General features: G+C 41.0%; 1 protein-coding gene across 1 annotated transcript in view; it reads left to right on the forward strand.

The window, feature by feature from the left end:
* Positions 1-19,817, forward strand: part of LOC147692703 (leucine-rich repeat and fibronectin type III domain-containing protein 1-like) — a 724,644-nt gene that overhangs the window by 398,134 nt on the left and 306,693 nt on the right. Inside the window, exon 3 of the mRNA XM_086938876.1 lies at positions 6,140-6,223. The gene's annotated coding sequence lies outside the window, so the exon portion shown is untranslated. The remainder of the gene's footprint in view (positions 1-6,139; positions 6,224-19,817) is intronic.

Below are 19,817 nucleotides of genomic sequence, written 5' to 3' on the forward strand. Positions count from 1 at the left end.
CTATCAAAGCCTACATCTGGTTGAATTACTAAGTCGCTCAAGGATTCTTTCATATTGAGGTTAAAATCATTGTCAAGAGAGAGAAAACAATAAATATCTTTGCCATCTAAAATGGTCTTATCTGATAGCTCCACACTTTTATTGACATCATAAACCTTCTGTGGATTCAAGGCAAAAAAGCTTTTGAGTTTAAGAGTTCTCAGGAACATAAAGAGGTCAATATGAATATCAGAGAGTTTACAATAGTTGGTAGAGCAAAAACCCAACCCCCTATTTAGTACATTGATTTCAACTTCATTCAGGGTATAATCAGATAAATTAAAAATCAAGTTAACATCATTAGAGGAGATAAAAGTACCAGTGTTTATGCAAGTTATTGCTTCCTCTTTGTTTGTTGTCTTGTCCTGACCCCTGCATGTGTGTCTGTTTTGTCTTGTTTTACCCTGCCTACAAACTCTTCTTGTTTTGCGTCTGTGGGTTTTTGTTTGAGGCTCAATCTATATCTTTTCAGTTTGTGAATAACTTTTAAACGATTGGTCCTAGGAGCAGGGGCAACACCTCCGCTAAGGCGGAGGAGCGTCGCCCAACTGTTCTCTGAGCAGGAAAAATAAAAAAATTAAATTATAATAACGTAGTTATTATCCTTATATTTTTTGCAGGTTTGTGATGGGGTTAGGGTGGAACAGGGCTTGTAGGCATGGGGGAGGAGTGGTTTGTGCACACTAAATGCACATGACTGTTCGGCCAGCCAACTGGGACTGGGTAGTCCTATGCACTTAGCATGTTCTCCGCCAGGCTGCATTACACAGCCTGATGGGGCACATGCCCAGGCCCCCAGTCCCCATCTGAGCACCAATCCATGGTACTCAGACCAATCACAACTGATTGGCTATGGGGAGCCTGGTGCTTCCTGGTTCCCGGACTCCGGAGAAGTGAGGAGAGAAGGGGTAAATGGTATTTATGCCCCCCCCCCTATCCCCTCTTCCCCTGGCCCCCCATCCTCATACCCTGTCAGCCGCTACTTCCTAGGAGCAAACACTTTGCTACTGTGGGAACTGTACAGCGTGCGGTAATAGTGAACCATTACCATTGTATTTGTTTCCCATCTATTACATGCATGTGCTGCCTTGCAAAGAATTAGAAGACGTAGCTTAGGAAAATATTCTTTAGAAAATGGAATTCACAGTTTATTCAAAGTTGCCAAATTATGAAACCTAGAACAAACTAATCCCACGTGCATACACTTGGAGCACCTGGAGCCATCAGAGACAAAGTTGGCAGCTGTTCAAATTAAAATTTTAATTACCTGTTGATAGCTACTTTCAGGTTCATAAATGACTATGCCAAATAGAATATTGTTTATAAATTGTAAAGAAGCATTTCTAATTAGTTGAAGTTGCAGGAAGGTCAAACTTTCACTGTCTTAGAAAAGCCTACATTCAGTGTATTTAGATCTTTACAGAAGATATCTAAGTGGGATAGTGGAGGACATGGAAACATGATTTTAGTGTTGGTGGTTTTTGATGATTGTATTGTTTTAATGTTGTTTGTATCAGGAAAGTCTAGGTTTGGTGAATAATAGATTATTTTCGATTTTGTAATCAATGGCTCATTAAGGTAAAAAAGGTATTAAAAAACAAATATAGGGCCAGATGCATCAAGCATTTTTTTTGCCTTTGATTCGTTGAATCAGCCGTTTGCGAACGCAAAATAATGCTTTTCTGATGCAGCAAACCCTATTTTGCAATTCGGTAACCTGTTACCGAATTGCAAAATAGGTTTGCGATTGGCTATTAGAAAGGGGCGTTTTGAGGGCGTCCCTTCCTATTACCAAATCGCATCTGTGTGATTGAATGTTTTTCGACTGAAATGTGGTCGCAAAACAATTGCATTTTACCTCCTACTTCAAGTAGGTGGTAACCAACTCTCAAATGGGAAAGGAGACCTTCCTCTTTGTGAATGTCTGTAAATGCAAGTGCATTGCCTGCTCTTAGAAAATGAAAGGAAAAGTTTTAATTTTCTCTTTTGTAAAGCATCCAGTTTCCCTTTTCGGAAAACGGGCTGATTACGGAAATAAAATTGCTTTATTTAAAAGAAATCACGGACGTGGTGGTCTGCTGACCCCAGCAGGCCACCATCCCTGTGATTTGTGCTATTCCTAGGGGGTCGCAAATTGCAACCTACATCATTAATATACATGAGGTGGATGAAATAAAGTGGCATTTGATGGAACTAGCACTATGCAGGCTTGGTATTAGCCATCCCTAATACTCAACAGTCTACCCTGCAACACTCTTCTGTAAGGCACTGCACTGTACACCACTCTACATTATTGTACTGTACGTCACTTTATTTTGCACCACTCAATGCCATTGCACTCTACATCAATGGACTTTACGTTGCTGAACTCTACACCACTGTACAGTGTGCCACTGAACTCTGCATCACTCTACTCTCTGCCTCTGCACCACTCTACACTGCACCACTCTACTTTACGCCAATGCACTCTGCGCCACAACACTCTACACCACTACATTTTTCGTCATTCGAATCTACTGTGCCCCACTGCTTTTTATGACACTGCTCTCTATAATACTTCACTCTAAGCCTTTCTACTCTACTCTGCACCACGCTACTCTATACCAGTGTGCTCTACCCTACTTTACCAGTCACCACTCCACTCTAAGCCACTTGACTCTATGTTACTCCACTCTATGCCACTCTACTCTGCAACATTGCACTCTAAAGCACTGCACTCTATGCCAATACATTTTACACTACTACTCTATGCCACTTCACTCTACCCTGCACCCCTTCACTCTACTCTGCAACACTCTACTCTAATCCACTGCACTCTACGCCACTTTACTCCACTCTGTGCCACTGCACTCCTCACACTCTACTCTACACTGCACCACTCTACTCTATACGACTGTGCTCTACACCACTACTTAACGCCATTCCACTCTACCCTGTAAAACTCCACTATATACCACTTCACTGTACTCTGAAACAATCTAATCTATGCCACTCTACTACACTCTGCTCCCCTGCACTATATGCTGTTCCACTCAACAACACTCTACTCTGCACCACTCTAATCTTCGCCACTGCGCTGTGTACCTCTCTACTTCAAACCACTACAGTCTACGCCAATACACTGAACACCACTTTACTCAAAACAAATGCACTGTATGTCACTGCACTCTGTTCCAAATACTTTGCACCACTTTACTTTACGCCACTATACTCTAGTCTGCGCCACTGCATGTTATGCCACTTTTACACCATTGCACTCTGTCACTTCACTCTATGCTACTCCATTCTACTCAGTGCCACTCTCCATGTGCCCGATTCACAGAGCTAACTTAAGACAAAATCCTAAACTTACTACTTTTGGTATTCACAGAAGTTAGGATTTTGTCTTAAGACAAACTTAAGACAGACTTAAGACAAACTTAGGACAACATCCTAACTTAAGTCTGTCTTAAGTCTGTCTTAAGACAAACTTAAGACAAAATCCTAACTTCTGTGAATACCAAAAGTAGTACGTTTAGGATTTTGTCTTAAGTTCTCACTCTTTTCTGTGAGACTGCACTCTGAGCCACTGCACTCTATGACACTTTACTCTGCAAGACTGCAGTCTCCACCACTGAACTCAAAACCACTATACTCTACACCACTGCATTCTAAACTACTGCAGCTATGCCACTTTACACTATTGCACTCTACTTCACTGCACTCTACGCCACTCTAGCCTACTATGTGTAATTTTACTCTGTGCCACTTTACTATTCGCCACTACACCTGATGGCACTCTACTCTGTGCCACTGCACACTACTCTGATCCAGTCAACTCTACGCCCCCACCTGCACTCTGTGCCACTATACTCTATGTCACCACTGGCCACTATAATCTATTCTGCTCTGCTGCACTCCACACCAACACACTCCATAGCACTGTACTCTACGCCAGTGTACTCTACGCCACTCAACTCTACCTGTCTTCCCTCTACCCTGCACTACTCCACTCTACCCTGCACCACCCCACTCAGCGTCATTTCACTCTACTCTGAAACAATCTAGTCTATGGCATTCTGCACCATTGCACTCTACGTCACTCTACTCTACGTCTTTGCATTATACACCAAAGCACTCTACACCACTATACTCATAACCAGTCCACTCTACGCCAATCTACTCTGAACCGCTGTACTTTACACCAGTTCAATCATGGCCATTTCACTACACTCTATGACACTACGATACTGTACTCTATGATGCTCTATACCATTAAACTCTACTACACTCTGACACTCCACTCCACTCTCTGACACTCCACTTAGAAGTGGGCGAAATGTGCGTAGTCGCTCTTCGCAAAGCTCCGCAAAACGGTAGAAAATCTCTGCGAGCACGCAAAGATTCTGAGAACACGCGGAATTGCTTGTTCGGTCTGTTCGCGATGTTTTTTTCCTGTTTGCGAACGCTGTTTGCATGCTCGGGGAGAAATATCTTGCGAACACACATTTTGGAAGCGCAAACAAGCAAAAAATTCATGTAAGGCCCATGATCGTGGAATTTTTGGCAATTCCGTGTTCTCCGCGGAATGTGAAATTCCCAATTTTCCGCAAATTCCGCCCAGGCCTACACTCTAAATCACTCTACTCCACTCTATGTCACTCAGCACCACTACACCACTCTACGACGCTTTAAACAACTCCCTCTGTACTACTTCATGCCACTTTACTCCACTCTAGTCTATGACACACGACTACGCTTCACTACTCCACTCTAAGCCACTCCACTACACTCTATGTCACTTTACTCAAAGTCACTTCACTCTCCTTTATGTCACTTCACTCTACAATACTCTCCTCCACTCTATACAATTCCACTCTCCTACACTACTGAACTCTAAGCCATTGCACACTTCCGTAATCTACTCTGCTCTCTACACCACTCTATTCTACAACACTCTACTCCACTCTCTGCAACACCCTCTATGTCACTCCACTCTGCTTTTCAAAACCCCATTCCACCCCATGTCACTCAACTTCACACCCACTCCACGCAATTCAACTCTACTCTACACCACTCTATGCTACGCTAGCCACACTATAACAATCCACTCTACTCCACTTTACAACACCCCATGCCAGTCTCCTTTACCCCACTAACTTTTAGCCATGCTGAAAAGCAGCCATCCTGGGGTAGGACATGACTAAAACATATTGGCAAAGCAAGTATCTCTTGTATAGGTGAGACCTATTGGCTTTGCCAATATTTGTTCATCAAGTTAGTATTTTTGATGCAAAATCTAACTGAAGCCGGAGTCAAAGACGTTCTCTCAAAATGGGAGTTATGTATTTGAACTGATTAGCTCTAGATGTTAGGCTGTTTATATTAATATGACTCCTGAGTCACTGGTACCATGAATTACTACCCAATTTTGATTGATGTGGTAGCACTACATCACAATATTTTCACCCAAGACAATTTGGGCAATATTTATCAAAGTGTCACCTAATGCAGTGCAGCAGCAAAAAATGCTGTGCTATGTCGCGTGATCGGAGAGAGCAGCAGAGCGACATATCTATAGTGTAAAGGCACTCTCCTCCCCTCCCTAGTGTGGTGCAGAATTTTACTGCAGAGTGCCACACACACCCCTTTGAGTCATGGTGCAAGGGTGTGTGGGCGAGTCTAGCATAGGTGCTGTGCTGGAAGGGTTCCCTTTCAGAATAAAATACTATGCCTAGGCAACTTTTTACACTTTTCATACTTTGTATGTGTACTGCACTGTGGAGCACACATGCAAAGTCGGAAAAGAAAGGAGAAATTAAAACATTTCTCCTTTTAATGCCTGCTTTAAAGTGGCATACATTTTTAATGCAAAACCCTGTCTACTATTGTTAGTAGATATGGTTTTGAGTAAACAAACATGAGTGGTGCATGAGAATGCCCATTTACCACCCAAGAAACGTCCCCTTGATGATAAGTAACGCAAAGAAGTAGCTCTGCAAAACACGCCTTAGCAAGAAACCAGGTTCAGTTGTAGCTTGTTAATGTATGATTGTAATATGCCTTATCTTTGCATGTAGAGAAGCAGGCCCTAATTCACATGTCTTACTTCTCTCAACAGAAACCAGCAAAGAGTCTCCATGACTGGCAGTCTAAGACCATACCACCAATCACATGCCGGGTTTTATCCAGAGGTGTAAGCTAGGTGAGTGTGACCATGCCTGAAGGCTGTAAGTAACATCTGTCGATTGGATGATTCTGCTACCTACACTCCCTTAATTTACACGTTTAGAAGTAGATCACTGATACAGTGTTACTATTAGTGTAACAGTCCATGAACTTCAGGACTTACATTATGAGTGGATATTCTTCGACTGACAACATGACACACGATGATACAGAAGTTAGCTTGATCTGGATTGGAAAATATGGTAAATGGCTGTCCGAATAGTTGAAGCCATGTTATAAATGTTGCAACATATGCAATCCATTGTGTGTAGAACACCCCGGATCAAAATGGATGCATGTGCTTTCCTCCAAGTTAGGAGTGCATGAAAAGGGCAAACTTTGGAATCTAAGGACCACCTTTTAATGTACTCCACTGCCTGTAATTATCTACTTTGAGGACATACATACTTTTAAAGGATGGCCACCTCACTGCTGGTCATCACAGACCCTGTCCCCGGCTCTGAGTTTTTAATCTACAAATAGTTGTTTTTTGATATGATGGTCTAATTAGTTTAAAGGAAGCAAACTAGAATAGAATTCCTTAATTGATCATACCCAAGTCCTGTACTGGAGACAGTGTCCCTAATGGCCTGAAGGGAGATGGTCCATGTAGCCATACCACAACCGGTGTGGCACACGTTGTTCCACCATCTCACAATCTTGCCCCGCAGGCACACACTCTCTTGCCACCGCAATGTAGATGGTTAGAAAGGTTGATTCTCATCCTAGGCAGGCCAATAGTGTTCATACAAACTATCGTTTGATGACATACTAGTTTCTCAATGAATTACCAAAGTTACCAGGTTTCCTTTACTGCCAAGGTTTCTACATGATCTCAAAACATCACCTTTCTGCCACATCTGGACCTGTACTTCTAGATTCTATATGTACTGATGAAATATGGACACTCCTCAGACAGAGAGCTGTGTGTTACTTGATGGTCGCAGGCTAGAGTTTCAGTCTTGTGAGAAAGGTAACATCATTACTATTTTCAAGGAGAGTAGTGACATCTTTTAATGCCATCTAGAGAAAATTATGTTTTAAGTATGCATTATAACTGTATCTACCAAAGACAACCCTGTTTTGTACATCTAGAGTTCATTTACTTCTAACCAGAAATGACTGCTTGTCATGGACTGGACCAAAATCATATATGTTAATGGGATCGTAGTCAACTGTGCTATATCCAGGTCAGGAAAATGCTGCTATTGCAGGTTTATTCACATATACACTCATTTAATTTACATCTGGCCAACACACGGATCAGGAAAATTAAACTTTGATTCCAGAAAAGTGATACCAAGACTATGATGATATTCCTCATGCGTCATAGAAATGAAGAAATATTCTTTAGAAGTTCTTAGTGTGGGAAAAGCTTGGTTGCTGTGCCTTTAAAAAATAGGATCCCAAAATGGTTGGACAAGGCTCAAGAGACGTGTACCTTGTAATACCACTTTAGGAAACTTAAAAGTAAAGTGTTCAATGACACTGGGCCATATGTATGAAAATCTTTTTTTGCGATTCTCAAATAGCGAATTTTTGCGAATAGCTATTTGAGAATCGCAAAATGCTATGTATGTAGGATTTGCAAATAATTTTGCGAATCCTACATATTCCTTACTTGCGAATTGCGAATTGCAAATTGCGATTCGCAATTAAGGAATACCTCCCATTCATTTCTATAGGCCTAAAGGCCCATAGGAATGAATAGGAAAACATTCTCAATATGCAATTCTCAATTAGAGAATCACAAATTGAGAATGCAATTTCAAGGGTGCCAAAAGGACACCCTGTTGCACCCCTGAAATGTGCATGTGTGCACATGTGGTACACATACATGCCCTAAGGGCTTGTATGTGCGCCACATGGCATTGGAAAAATGCAAAAAAGTGCATTTTTCAGAGAAATCGCAAATTACCACCAACTTAAAGTTGTTGGTAATTTAAGATTCCTTAAGGCCAAATTTCACTTTTTCTGTGCTTCTTAAATTTCATTTAAGGAATAGCAATTTGCGATTCCTTAAATGCAATTGCAAAATAGGGAATCGCAAATTTTGCGATTCCTTATTTTGCGTAGCAGTTTCCCTTTCTCACATACCACTGAGTACAAATACGATCACAATTTGGAATGATACATACGGCCCACTGTTGCTTACATAGATTTTTTTTTGTAAATTGAGATCCAATCATTTGCAATACAGATACATCAATTCTAGAAAAAAACTTCAAGAACCAACTATAAATATTTTTACATTATTATTACATAAATTAGAAGACACCCCTTAAAATAAGATGAGGAGCAGGAAATTCCCATGCGGAATTCCACTCTGCTTAATCATGAGCAGTCTGCTATTCCCACCCCCAGATTTACCAAGTGCAGAAATAGCATATGCAATTTTACCAGTCACAAAATACTACAGGTAAAATTGTGCAGGAATGGATCCAATGTATGGCAGCCCAATTTCCATGCCGCTAACTCAACCCCATCCAAAGTACACTGTGGGCATGTAATAGCCCCCCACAAAACAACTGCCTTTCCTTCCCTCTCCCACTTTCTCAATGCCTTTCTCAAAAGGCTTACCCTGCACCAACGTCGCTGCTCACATTTACCACCTGTTCATAGCATGCAGTAAATGTGAGTGTTAATACCCAAAGAAAAGAGAATATCGCGTGTAAATCTACCGGGTTACACTGTGTCCATAAAATTAATCCCTGTGTCCCAGAATTAATTCTGTGTGAATTAACTTGTAACCGCATTATTTATCTTTTAACTTCTCTCACACATTTCCTAATCATTCCTTTTTTTAAATTTACTTAAATTGTGTCTTGGTGAGTGCCCTAAATAAGGTCCCACATTCTTTTCTTCACTTAGTAGGTGTTACCCAGACAATAATATTATTAAGAAGTTGTTTGTGTTTAGCAAAGATATTTTCTGCTAGAAAAATTGTGTCTAAGATATTGTTTTACAAAAATATTGCGCCATAATGTGTCGAGTTTCTATTAGAACATGGGAATGTGGGGTACTCCATTGAATACAATGGAGTTCTCCCGGCTTCAACTGGCTTGTAGAAGCCCGCAGAGCAACATTCCAATGTTGTTTTTGTTCTCAGCTGCTGCTATGAACAAAGGCCTCTCGAGCCCGAGGGGATTTAAACCCCTTCGGGCTCATAGAGGCCTTTGTTTTTAGTAATTAGAACATTCTGCCCTCTAGGGGCGGAATATTCTAATAGCCTTAGAGCCCTCCTAGCGGGCTCTACTGGTCATTAAAGGCCTGCTCCCTTGTTAAAGGCCTGAGCTTTCAGCTCAGGCCTTTAACGCTGGAGCAGGCCTTTCACTGGCAAGTAGAGCCCGCTCGGTCAGGCTCTAAGGCTATATTTGTAGGTCCACTTATGCAATGTTTATGTCAGACGATCTTTTGGGTACAATATTCTGATACCATACTGTTTTTTTTGTTGTAAGTGAGGATATCTGTGTTCAAGTTTGCATCTTTGCAATGCTTTTTATTGTGAGATCCCCATTTACATTTTCATCCCTTGAGTAGACCTAACGCCAATAGCTTTCCCTTATGACTGTCCACTGCCCAATTAATTTCAAGTAAAATGTTTGAGAGGTAAGTATTTGTTTAGACTCTCGAGACACCTATGACTATCCAGTTTATTTAACCCATTCGCTGCGGGGGTAACACCCCACGTTGTGGGGAGGGGCGGGAGGGTCCGCGGTGCTCGTGACAAGCCCAGCTCATCATGAGTCACAGTGGAGCTGTGCTCATGATGAGCTAGGCTCGTCATGACCCCCCCACTGATTAATTTGCCCGCACAGGCGGGGAATTAATCTCGCGTGGGCGGCGCGCAGCCGTTATGACGAGCCCAGCTTGTCATGAGCACAGAAGGAGTTAAGTTGCTCAGAGAATGTTACCAGTGCAGTGCAAGGCAAGAGGCTACAGCAGATTTCCCACACAACATTTTCTGATCAAACCAAGCCTCGAAGAGAAAATATTTATGTGGTTGGTGTAAGTACAAAGGTTTCGCAATAATTATGAATATGTAAGCAGCAATGACATTTTCATACAACCTGAGCTTTTTTACAAGCAAGAACACACCTCTAAAGGCAATCTGGCCTTGGCAAGCCTGTGATCTTTTTTTTTAAATGTGTCGTTTTTGCAAACATATCAAATAGGCATTGAAAGTTTAAAAAGGAAAAACACTGCTATCTAAAAGTAGCAAACCTGGCGGCCAAAAAAATAATACAAAAATTATACATCATAAAATAAATTTAAAAAACATGAAATAAAAGCATAAAACAAGATATTGGCCTATCAGTGCTAATACTGAAGTGGGCTACTCTTTGGTGGATATACCCATGGCAAAATGCTATCGCTCAGAGAGAAGAGGACTGGCTGAAGTGGACTGACTCACTGCCTGTGCTGTGCATTGTAATGAGTAGAGTCAAAGTGTGAATGACAGCAGAGTAGACCAATGCTTGTAGAGGGTTGTCCAAAAAATCTGTGTTTATAAATATACATATGTATTTTTATATTTTACTTCCAGAAAACACAAAGCTGTCAAAACAGCTAAGGCTGTGTCTAATAGAGGCATACAAAAATGGGTCCCCTGCCACTTTGGTTGAATGGTAAAAGATAGACATTGTTCAGGTGCAATGGCTTCCTCTTGTCCTGGTTTCACTGCACCTGTTGTACTTGGGACAGCCTCTACCCTATCATGATAGACCCTGACGGCGAATGTGTTAATGCAAATTGATGATGAAATTTAGTTTTTCGAAGCTTTTGGTGAGAGAAATTTGTGCTTGAAATTTTTTTTTTACTGGTACAAATTCTGGGGCAGATTTACAAGCCCCTTGAGCTGCCAGTACTGGCAGCGCATTTCTCTGCCCCATATTTACAAGGACAGGAAAAGCCACCCTGCATGGCTCTTCCTGTTCTTGTAAATACGGCCCCTTTACAAGCAGCATTTTGTGTGAAAGGGGCGTTCAATGGGTGTTGCTGGGGGTGTTCGCACGCAACACCCATAGAGCCAGACACATTTTCAGATTTACGATGGTTCGTAAACATGGAAATGCGTCAGTCTATGCACAACAATGAGAAATGTTTTCCTCTTTCAATGTGTGCTACATTCTACAGCACGCATTGAAAGAAGAAAATGCCTGTAGTGATTGTTTTTGTGCAGAAAGGTGCCTCTTGCTGTACAAAAACAATCTCCCCATGACGCAGGCATCCTTGCACCATGGTGTAACGGTGCCTTCTCTGGTGCATGGCAGCTACTTGTGCTCCAGCGCAGGGGAGAGCACAGGAATGCAACCAATCATTGTAAATATGTTGCAGTCCTCTGATTTGAAAGTGCAGCAGTGTGGTGCAGCTAAAGGACCTGGGATGCGACAGTGTAGCACCGTCTTGTAAATCTGCCCCTATATATTTAAATGTTGTTTGAGGTTTTATTTAAACTTTTGTGCACTGGCTGCAGAGAAAAAAAACATCTGTGCATTTAAGTGATTCCCACGAAGTTTAAATGTTCATTTAATTCCTGATAAATCTTCTAGGAAGTGAGGAGGCGACTAACACTAAGATCTGCCTTAGAAGACAAAATTACATCCCAAGAAGTCAAACTTCCTGTCGCTAGTTGATAACTTAAAACTTTTAGTACAAACCCCCAGTGTGCTAGGGAAAAAAAGAGACCTAGGGAGAACAGACCCTGTCACCAGTAAGAGATTCTGGCCCTGGCCATGTTCACTGGATCTTGAATATCACACCCAGGATATTATGGGACACTGGGGGAGCAAGTGGCTTGTAAATATGCCCCTCAGTAGTTTGGTCACTCGCTCATAATGCAAATTATCAGGCATGATGCCAGCACCTGCAACTCACTGGTCTTTATGATCTGAAGGAGAGTCTGTGAAACATTTTCCTCAACACTACATTGTGGAAACAAACTTTACCCCAATTCTGTTACAAAAATAGAAGAATGATTTACAGAAAAGGGTCTAGGATATAACACGACACTTATTTATATTGTGGGATTTTTTTTAGCATATGGTGCGATGATCAAAGGAAAGGAAACAAGACCCTTTTAGTTTCCTATGGTGTGAAAAAACTTCCCACAACAGACTTTTGCGTTGATAATTTGATCCGTACACATTAAAGACAAGAAATCAGTTCCACCAAATGAAGTAGTTCACACAATTCTTTATTCTTTAAATCTTTCTTTTCTTTTCTTCAAAGTAGCCAACGCGTTTCGTCCTATTTAAGGACTTCTTCAGGGCTCATCAGTTATCCGATTTATTGCATGAATGTTTTCTTCTTCACAAGTTAAGCAGATCTTATAATCCTTCTTCTGTGTCCATACAGTATTGAGACCCTCAGAAAAAGAAGCGCTTGTCTTTTTGTACCCCTTTAGAATTCCGTTGGTAAAGTAGCAGCAACAGGCACTTTGCAACCTTTGTTTAGAGGCTTTAGTCAAGTTGATATTATAGGGTAAAATTCCTGGTGCAGTGTACGGTCAGTGTAGACCCATGACTTTAAAACAGGAACCCCTGTAAAGCGTCCCTCTCTTCGCATCTAGCACCATCCAGTCTGGAGGTGGAGAAGTGTGGCTCAATGATTAGAGTGGCAGACCCTGATGCAGAGGTCTAGCCCGGGACCAGGGTTCAATTCCCCGCCTCGGCGGGTCTTGGGCTCAAAATTCCACGGACCTGATACTTCTCGCCTCGGTGCCTATTCCAATCATGGAGTCCCACTCTGCAACTCTGGGCAATAGCTTGCTTAATCTCCACAACGGCCCCCACAATGCTAAGAATGCCTGGCCTCCACCTTGGGGGTGCCCAGGAGTGGACGCCTCACAGGGAAAGCCAGGATGGGTTCCACAGCGGTATTCGTACAAACGCCTTGAGACCCTTGCGGGTGAGTAGTGCGCTATACAAGTATCAATTTACATCACATTTACAGTCTGTGAAACATTTTCCTCTACACTACATCGTGGAAACAAACTTTACCCCAATTCTGTTACAAAAATAGAGACTTCTAGAGTAACTTCGAGAAATGCACCATGACTTTGCTTTTGAGAACTTACGGAAAGAGCAAGTAGGAGAAGATAAACATATGATGTCTCTTAAACAGCACATAAAGTAACACTAACCACGAAACAGACTAGTAACAGCAATCACTACACAGCACAGTTGCTTTGTCAATAAAAGTCTTGCCTGCCATGACAATAAAGAATACTGAATTGGGTTACTTTTAGAACATTATTGGAAGTTTAGAACAAACCTGATATAAACATCAGAAAATGCCTGGATCTTGATTTTTTTTTTAAAGTGGTGTCCATTGCAGGTTTAATTCGTAACAGGTTTAAAAAGTTAAAAATAATTCCGAAAATGAGTTGTATTTAATATCAATGGATGTAAATGCATCTTTTAAGATACCTAAAATATGTAGCCTGGCATTATCCTCCTGCACCTATGCTTGAAATGCCAACTTTAAAAGGTCAAATTATCTGCTGTAAACTACAGGAAATTTAATACAAAGGCTGACTAATCAATCTATTCCATTAATAATTTTTATTATCTTTTACAACTCATTCCTTTCTAAAAAAATGAGGCCTGCTGTAGGGCAAGCTGATTCTACACAACCAAGCTTCTTTTCTCAATTGGCTCATCTCCAGGTAATGAAGGCAGGTCCTTCTCCATGAAATGCCATTTTATCAGAAGATGCTGCCCTGTCAATGAGTCTAAGGGCCGATTCCAAAGCGGTTCGGAAATCATTCCGACCGAATCGGTTTGGGAATGGAGAGTCCAACTGTCCAATTGCAATGCATCCGAATGCTTCCAGATACGATCCAGTCGGACTCCCATTGACTTCAATGGGAGCCTATATTCCTATGCTACGACCGAATGCATAGGCTCCCATTGAAGAAAGTGGTGGCTGGGGAACATCGGGCACCCTGTGGTTGGCCCCCTCCTAGGTGTCTGCTACAATGTGCATGGCTGGTAAGGGGGGACCAATGGGTACCCGCACAGGCCCGATTGGAAAGGCTCCAGGTGCAGGAGGGCCTGCTATGGACCTCCAAAATCTGATTCTGACTGGTGATTTGAGTTGAATGGCACTATTCGGAAAGGCTGTCTGAATCCAGCACTGTAATCAGTCGTTCAGAAACACAGTCAGTAGAGATGTGCAAGTCGGCTCGGTCATTCCAAATGCTGCCGGGTTCGGATTAGGATATTCCTAACACCTAACTTGCATCATAATCAGTCGGTCAGACAGCTTTCCAATTCGGTATGAAATACATGTTTCCAATCTGATTTGGATGGTGTAGATGCTGTTAGGAGGCCTTCCAAACCGCAATAAAATCAGCCCCTAAGATGCCAACAGCTTTTTTGACAAAAGAGATTTGAAAACAATTAACAGAGAAGTTCAAAATCATTGGCTTTATTGAAGATGGGTGTGGAGGTCATTTTCGTTAATCTAAAAGAAGAGCTCAGAAAGATAATATTATTCTTATTACTTTTGACTTTAAAGGTGTTCCTCCCCCTTGAATAAGCCCAGAGGCCATTATACGTTTTGCATGCAAAGCCAGAAGTCAAACTTATTGCAAGCAGCTAGAGGTGAAGTTCCCCTTATGGTTAAGACTGCTAGATTGATCAGCATTTTCTCCTTGCATTTCTCAGCAGGGATTCTTTGCAGGAAGCAATCAAAAGATTATTATAGTTTCCTTCCTTGCTATTTCCACAAGATGTATACCTTTCAAATGTCACTTGGCACAGTAGCAAGATGGAAATGAATTGAATTGCATTGTAGCATTTATATAATACGTTCCTGCCTCCAGTGAGGATTCAATTTGATTATATATTTTAGAAGTTTGTCTGGGTGGTTCTGTGTGTTTTGGTTTAAATAGGGTTTTAGGTTTTTGGGCAAATGACATATGGTACATTGTGCATAAAGGGGGACATTAGAGACCTTAATCTTGGGACAAAAGAACAGCAAGAATGCAAACAACAGAGAGGAATGATAGGATGCTTTAAATAGTTAGATTTAGTGCATTCACTGTTTACATTTTCTTTTTTGCAAACTATATTTTTTTAAAGTATAATGAAACACAGTACCAACAGTATAAGTCATACAACCATATAAAACACATACACACACACACATATATATGGACAAAGATGCAAACATAAAAAGTTATGAAAACTTATTTTATTATTCATTCCAAGTCTACATATGCCACCATGAAGGCTTTTATAAATACAAAGAAAAAAGAGGAAAAATTGTACAAAAGCCATTATTTTTCACTTGGTGCATCAAACACTCACTGGGTTTCTTAATAAACAAACAATGAAGAACATTGGATAACATGACTTTCTCATAACCATATAATCTAATTTCATGAATCCATCCTTCAACATTTAGCTCTACATTTGATTTCCATTCCCCAAAGATAATGTTATTTACTACCACCAGTGCTCAAGAATGCCATCCTGTTAATATAATAATCATTCAAATTTATTGGAAAAGGTCTGCAATACGCCCTAGCAACTGTGAAAGTACAAAATGTTTCCCAGGCTACAACTTCAGTGTTTTAAATGAAAACAAGGGGACCCGAAATAATGGCTGAGGACCACGGGTTTCAATACTTTATAAGAACAAAGGTCCTTAGCATTTAGAACATTCAGTAAGAAATAGCATATAGACCACAATAGGCTACTATATAGTTCCAATATCCAGCCGGACATGGATTTTATTTGGAGATATTCAAAAGATAGAATCAGGGATATCTGAACAACAACAGTTGTAGTAGGGCGCAGTCCTGTACCATACTGTGGGGGGAAAAAATAGGAAGGAAAGGACAAACAACAAATATGAGTTTACAGGCAAAGACTGAGCAGAAAGGCCACTTGTAAATCAGTATGTCAAATATTTCAGCAAGTATAACCAAAGTGGAAAGCACAACAAATTATACACAATGGTCTATTGTGAAACCACTAGAAAAGGTTGACGTTTCGATCCCTTGCTCAAAGTTATACGGGATCATCATCAGGACACAAACATAACATTTGCCTGGTGTATACAAATACCGCCTGTTGGGAAAAAGCAGGAAGAAAAGGGAAACAGTGACCATTAACAATCATTAAGAGCATTCGAACATCAGAGTTGAGAAGACGCATGATGGTTTAAAAACTCAATATTCGGATTTGAACATTAGGGTGAAGGAGTGCGGTTTAGCAACGTGACATTTGTGACCTTTAGGCGAGAGAAGTGAAGTTCCAACAATTGCACTGATGAGGGCTAAGTGGATGAAGAGCAAGCTCATAAGGTGGCATATAGACGGCATGCAAGAGGAGCGCATCCTATCGGTAACTCGGTAGCTGGGTGATACGAGGGTGAGTTGTGGGTATAGATCGAGTACAATCACTGGCTCTGAGACACTCCGGTTACTGTGACAAGGCCTATGTTGCTGTATTACAATAAGGTAAAGGTGGCGGCGCATCGCGACAACCCTACCAGCTGGAACTATAGGAACAGTGAAAACAGGGTGAGAAAATAATGAAAACGGATTTTGGAGTGACGTAAAGTGAAGCTAACTGTTGTCTACGCGATGTCTACTCCGGCTTACCTCCGGGGTGAGGCAATGTAGACCGTTTAGGAAAACGAGAGTCAATCAGTTCCTCGCAAGGATTAACGCTGTGATGGGAAAAAACAGCATTAGTGTGCTTGGGATGATGGCGCTTCTAGAGTGTGTGAGCGTATGGGAAAAGTTTGTACCTTGTGAGTGAGCAAAATTAACGCTCTAGCGTTCTTTATGAAAACTTGTACGATGTACCCGTCCGGGTAGTGCAGGCATTGGAGAGGGTCTCCAGGGTTTTCTTGTTTAATGGTGTGGTCAGGATTTCGGAGCCGCTGTAAAGGGAAAGGGTGTGGAAGGGATTACGCTGTTCCGATGCGAACACGCATACTGAGACCACCGCCGATGACCGTCATTACGGTTCCTACCTGGTATTCGTGGGTTGTAGCAATAATGTGCTGTCAGCAGAGAAGCAGCAATGTGCTCTTGGTAATCCGCTCGATGGCAGGCACGGCGTCCTGGGCTCTGAGGCACCGCTTATGTCGGCCAGCGCCATTGCGGGGCAATCAGGTGAGTAGTGAACATAGAGAAGGGGTTCGATTCCAGGAGATTGGAACGGCCGCCATCTTGGGGTGGTGCACAAGAACTCAATTTGGGGGATTCTCATTACGCGAGGAATGCACAAATGGATTGGTGCTAGCCAACTCTTAGGAGTCAAGTGTGTTTGTGGTGAAGGTGATGGTGCAAGGGGAAAGTGAAGTGAAATAGTGACCGGTGACAATTTATACAACATATGTACATAACCATAGTAATTTACAATTGGTTGCTAGACAAAAACCGTTAATTATTGAAAGGTTCTGGCTCTGGAACAAATTATATTCTGAACTCCCAGGGTGTTGAGCCCAACATCCTTGTGGAAGCAATGTCAATTATAGGATCATAATAGCGTAGTCCAGTCCTCGCTTCTGTTGAGGCCAGTTCGGATTGTGTCAAACTGAATTATTGTCTTTAGTTCCTCGCGGTTGAGTAGTTGAGCCATATTACTGCCTCTTTGTGGCAGCTTGAGAACTTTCAGGATGGTGCACCTGATGTCGTACTCGTTGTGATTTGACTCGGAGAAATGATCCACCAGAGGAGCATTCAGTGTCTTGCATCTGATGCGACTCCTATGCTGGCAAATTCTTGTCTTGGCTTTTTGGGTGGTCTGGCCTACATACAGTTTCAAACAGGGACATTGACTGGGACATTGTATGACGTAAATTACATTGTTAGCCTTCTCAAATTGCAAAAATTAGCATCAAATTGGTTTTTATAATTCCGTGAAGATTGGTTAAATGACGCCAAAGCTATTGGCAAATCAAAATCAGCTTTTTGATAAAAATCAGGTCTTAACTACAACTACCTTCTGGCGACCGGAATAATGTGATTTAAATTATAACTAGACAGCTCTAATATAAAGATTACATGTAGACATCCATATTCTCTATCTTAACTTTTATTATTATGTTATATTGCTGAATATATATTCCAGAATGGGAAATTACCATAAACACAAAATTCTTCTTGTGATTCTTTAGAAAGTAGTGTTAAGGTCAAATCTGTAAAATTAAGAGTTGGAGCAACTATTTCATATTTTCCATTTTCATTTTCAAAGTAGTTACCTGACCTGCCCCAGTGATCAGATGAAATTTTCTGTTCTCACCAAAATTTTACATACTTTGGAACTGCACAGATTTATGAAAAAAACGTAATTGTACGATCAAATCTCAAAGAAGAAGCTGTAGACAAAAGGGGAGAGAGGTGAAGGCTGACATCTTTGTTTCCAGAATGGAAGAGACACCTTTCACATTATAAAGAAGACATGCCACAGTTTGGAAAACAAGGAAAATAACAAGGGTTGCCAGGCATCCCAGACATGTGACATGACAGTTCAAGTTAACCATCAACTGTACCACCAAATTGCAGTAAACTTATCACATATTCTGGGTTTTTGAGAGAGTCAACTGAGCAGAAAGGCATGTTGTCATGTGTTCCAATGCAGGATTAATTAGCAGCCATTATCAGAAATCAATGTAATTAACACAGATGATACTTTCTAGAAAAGTTGCATTTAATTGAGTACTTTATTGTCTGTTTTCTATGTTTTGAACCTTGTCAATGAAGCCATTCTGGAAACATCAGTGGATACAAAATTGTAGTCCTGCTTCTGACTAGAATGCCCTTGCTTTTGACTTTAAAAATCTGATCACCCTAAAATTAGCCAAGTATATTTTTATGAGGATGCTATGTAAAATGACCCTGTTTATTTGAAAATTTAGTGGTGAAATTCACCATAAATGATAATATCTAAAAGGTTTGAGTCACTTACGGTACTGTGTCCTTTGATGATTCATTTACTTGTTGTAATCTCTATAATTTAGGGACATTACGTCAGTGGGTAATGAGCATCCAATTGAGATAAAATGTGTTTGTCATTTTAGAATGCCATAGCACCCTTAGATTTAGATGGCCTTTCCTGGGACAAAGATTGAGATTAAAAGCAGCCATTCACCATGGAGGTCACACTTTGAGCCTCTAGTGTCAAGAAATGATCAAATTTAGTCCAGTAATGTCCAAGTTGAGGATAGCCTTATACACATTTCCAATGACTTAACAGCTATACCAGACCATGAAATACATTGCCTGTACTGAGAGATGGTGTCAGAGACTAAAGCTGAATTTCAGGGGAAATATGCTGTACCTATGGTACCCACTAACCTGTGTTGTGGCTTTAAATCTGACTGTTTGCATTCTTGGTCTGAAATAAAAAAGCTCTTATGTGGCAACTAACACCACCTAATTTCTGTTCTTGGGCTGAACAAATTAAATACCCATGAACACTTTTCATAAATTAACTATTTTAGAACAATGTTTCTTGGATTTTAATTATGTTTACCAAACAAAACTTTCTAGAGTATTTTAAGGTCAACTCAAGGCAGTCAACTTAAAGGGAGTAATTTAGATA

This window comes from Lissotriton vulgaris, chromosome 9 (genome assembly GCF_964263255.1).
Source record: "Lissotriton vulgaris chromosome 9, aLisVul1.2, whole genome shotgun sequence".
Taxonomy (NCBI): domain Eukaryota; kingdom Metazoa; phylum Chordata; class Amphibia; order Caudata; family Salamandridae; genus Lissotriton; species Lissotriton vulgaris.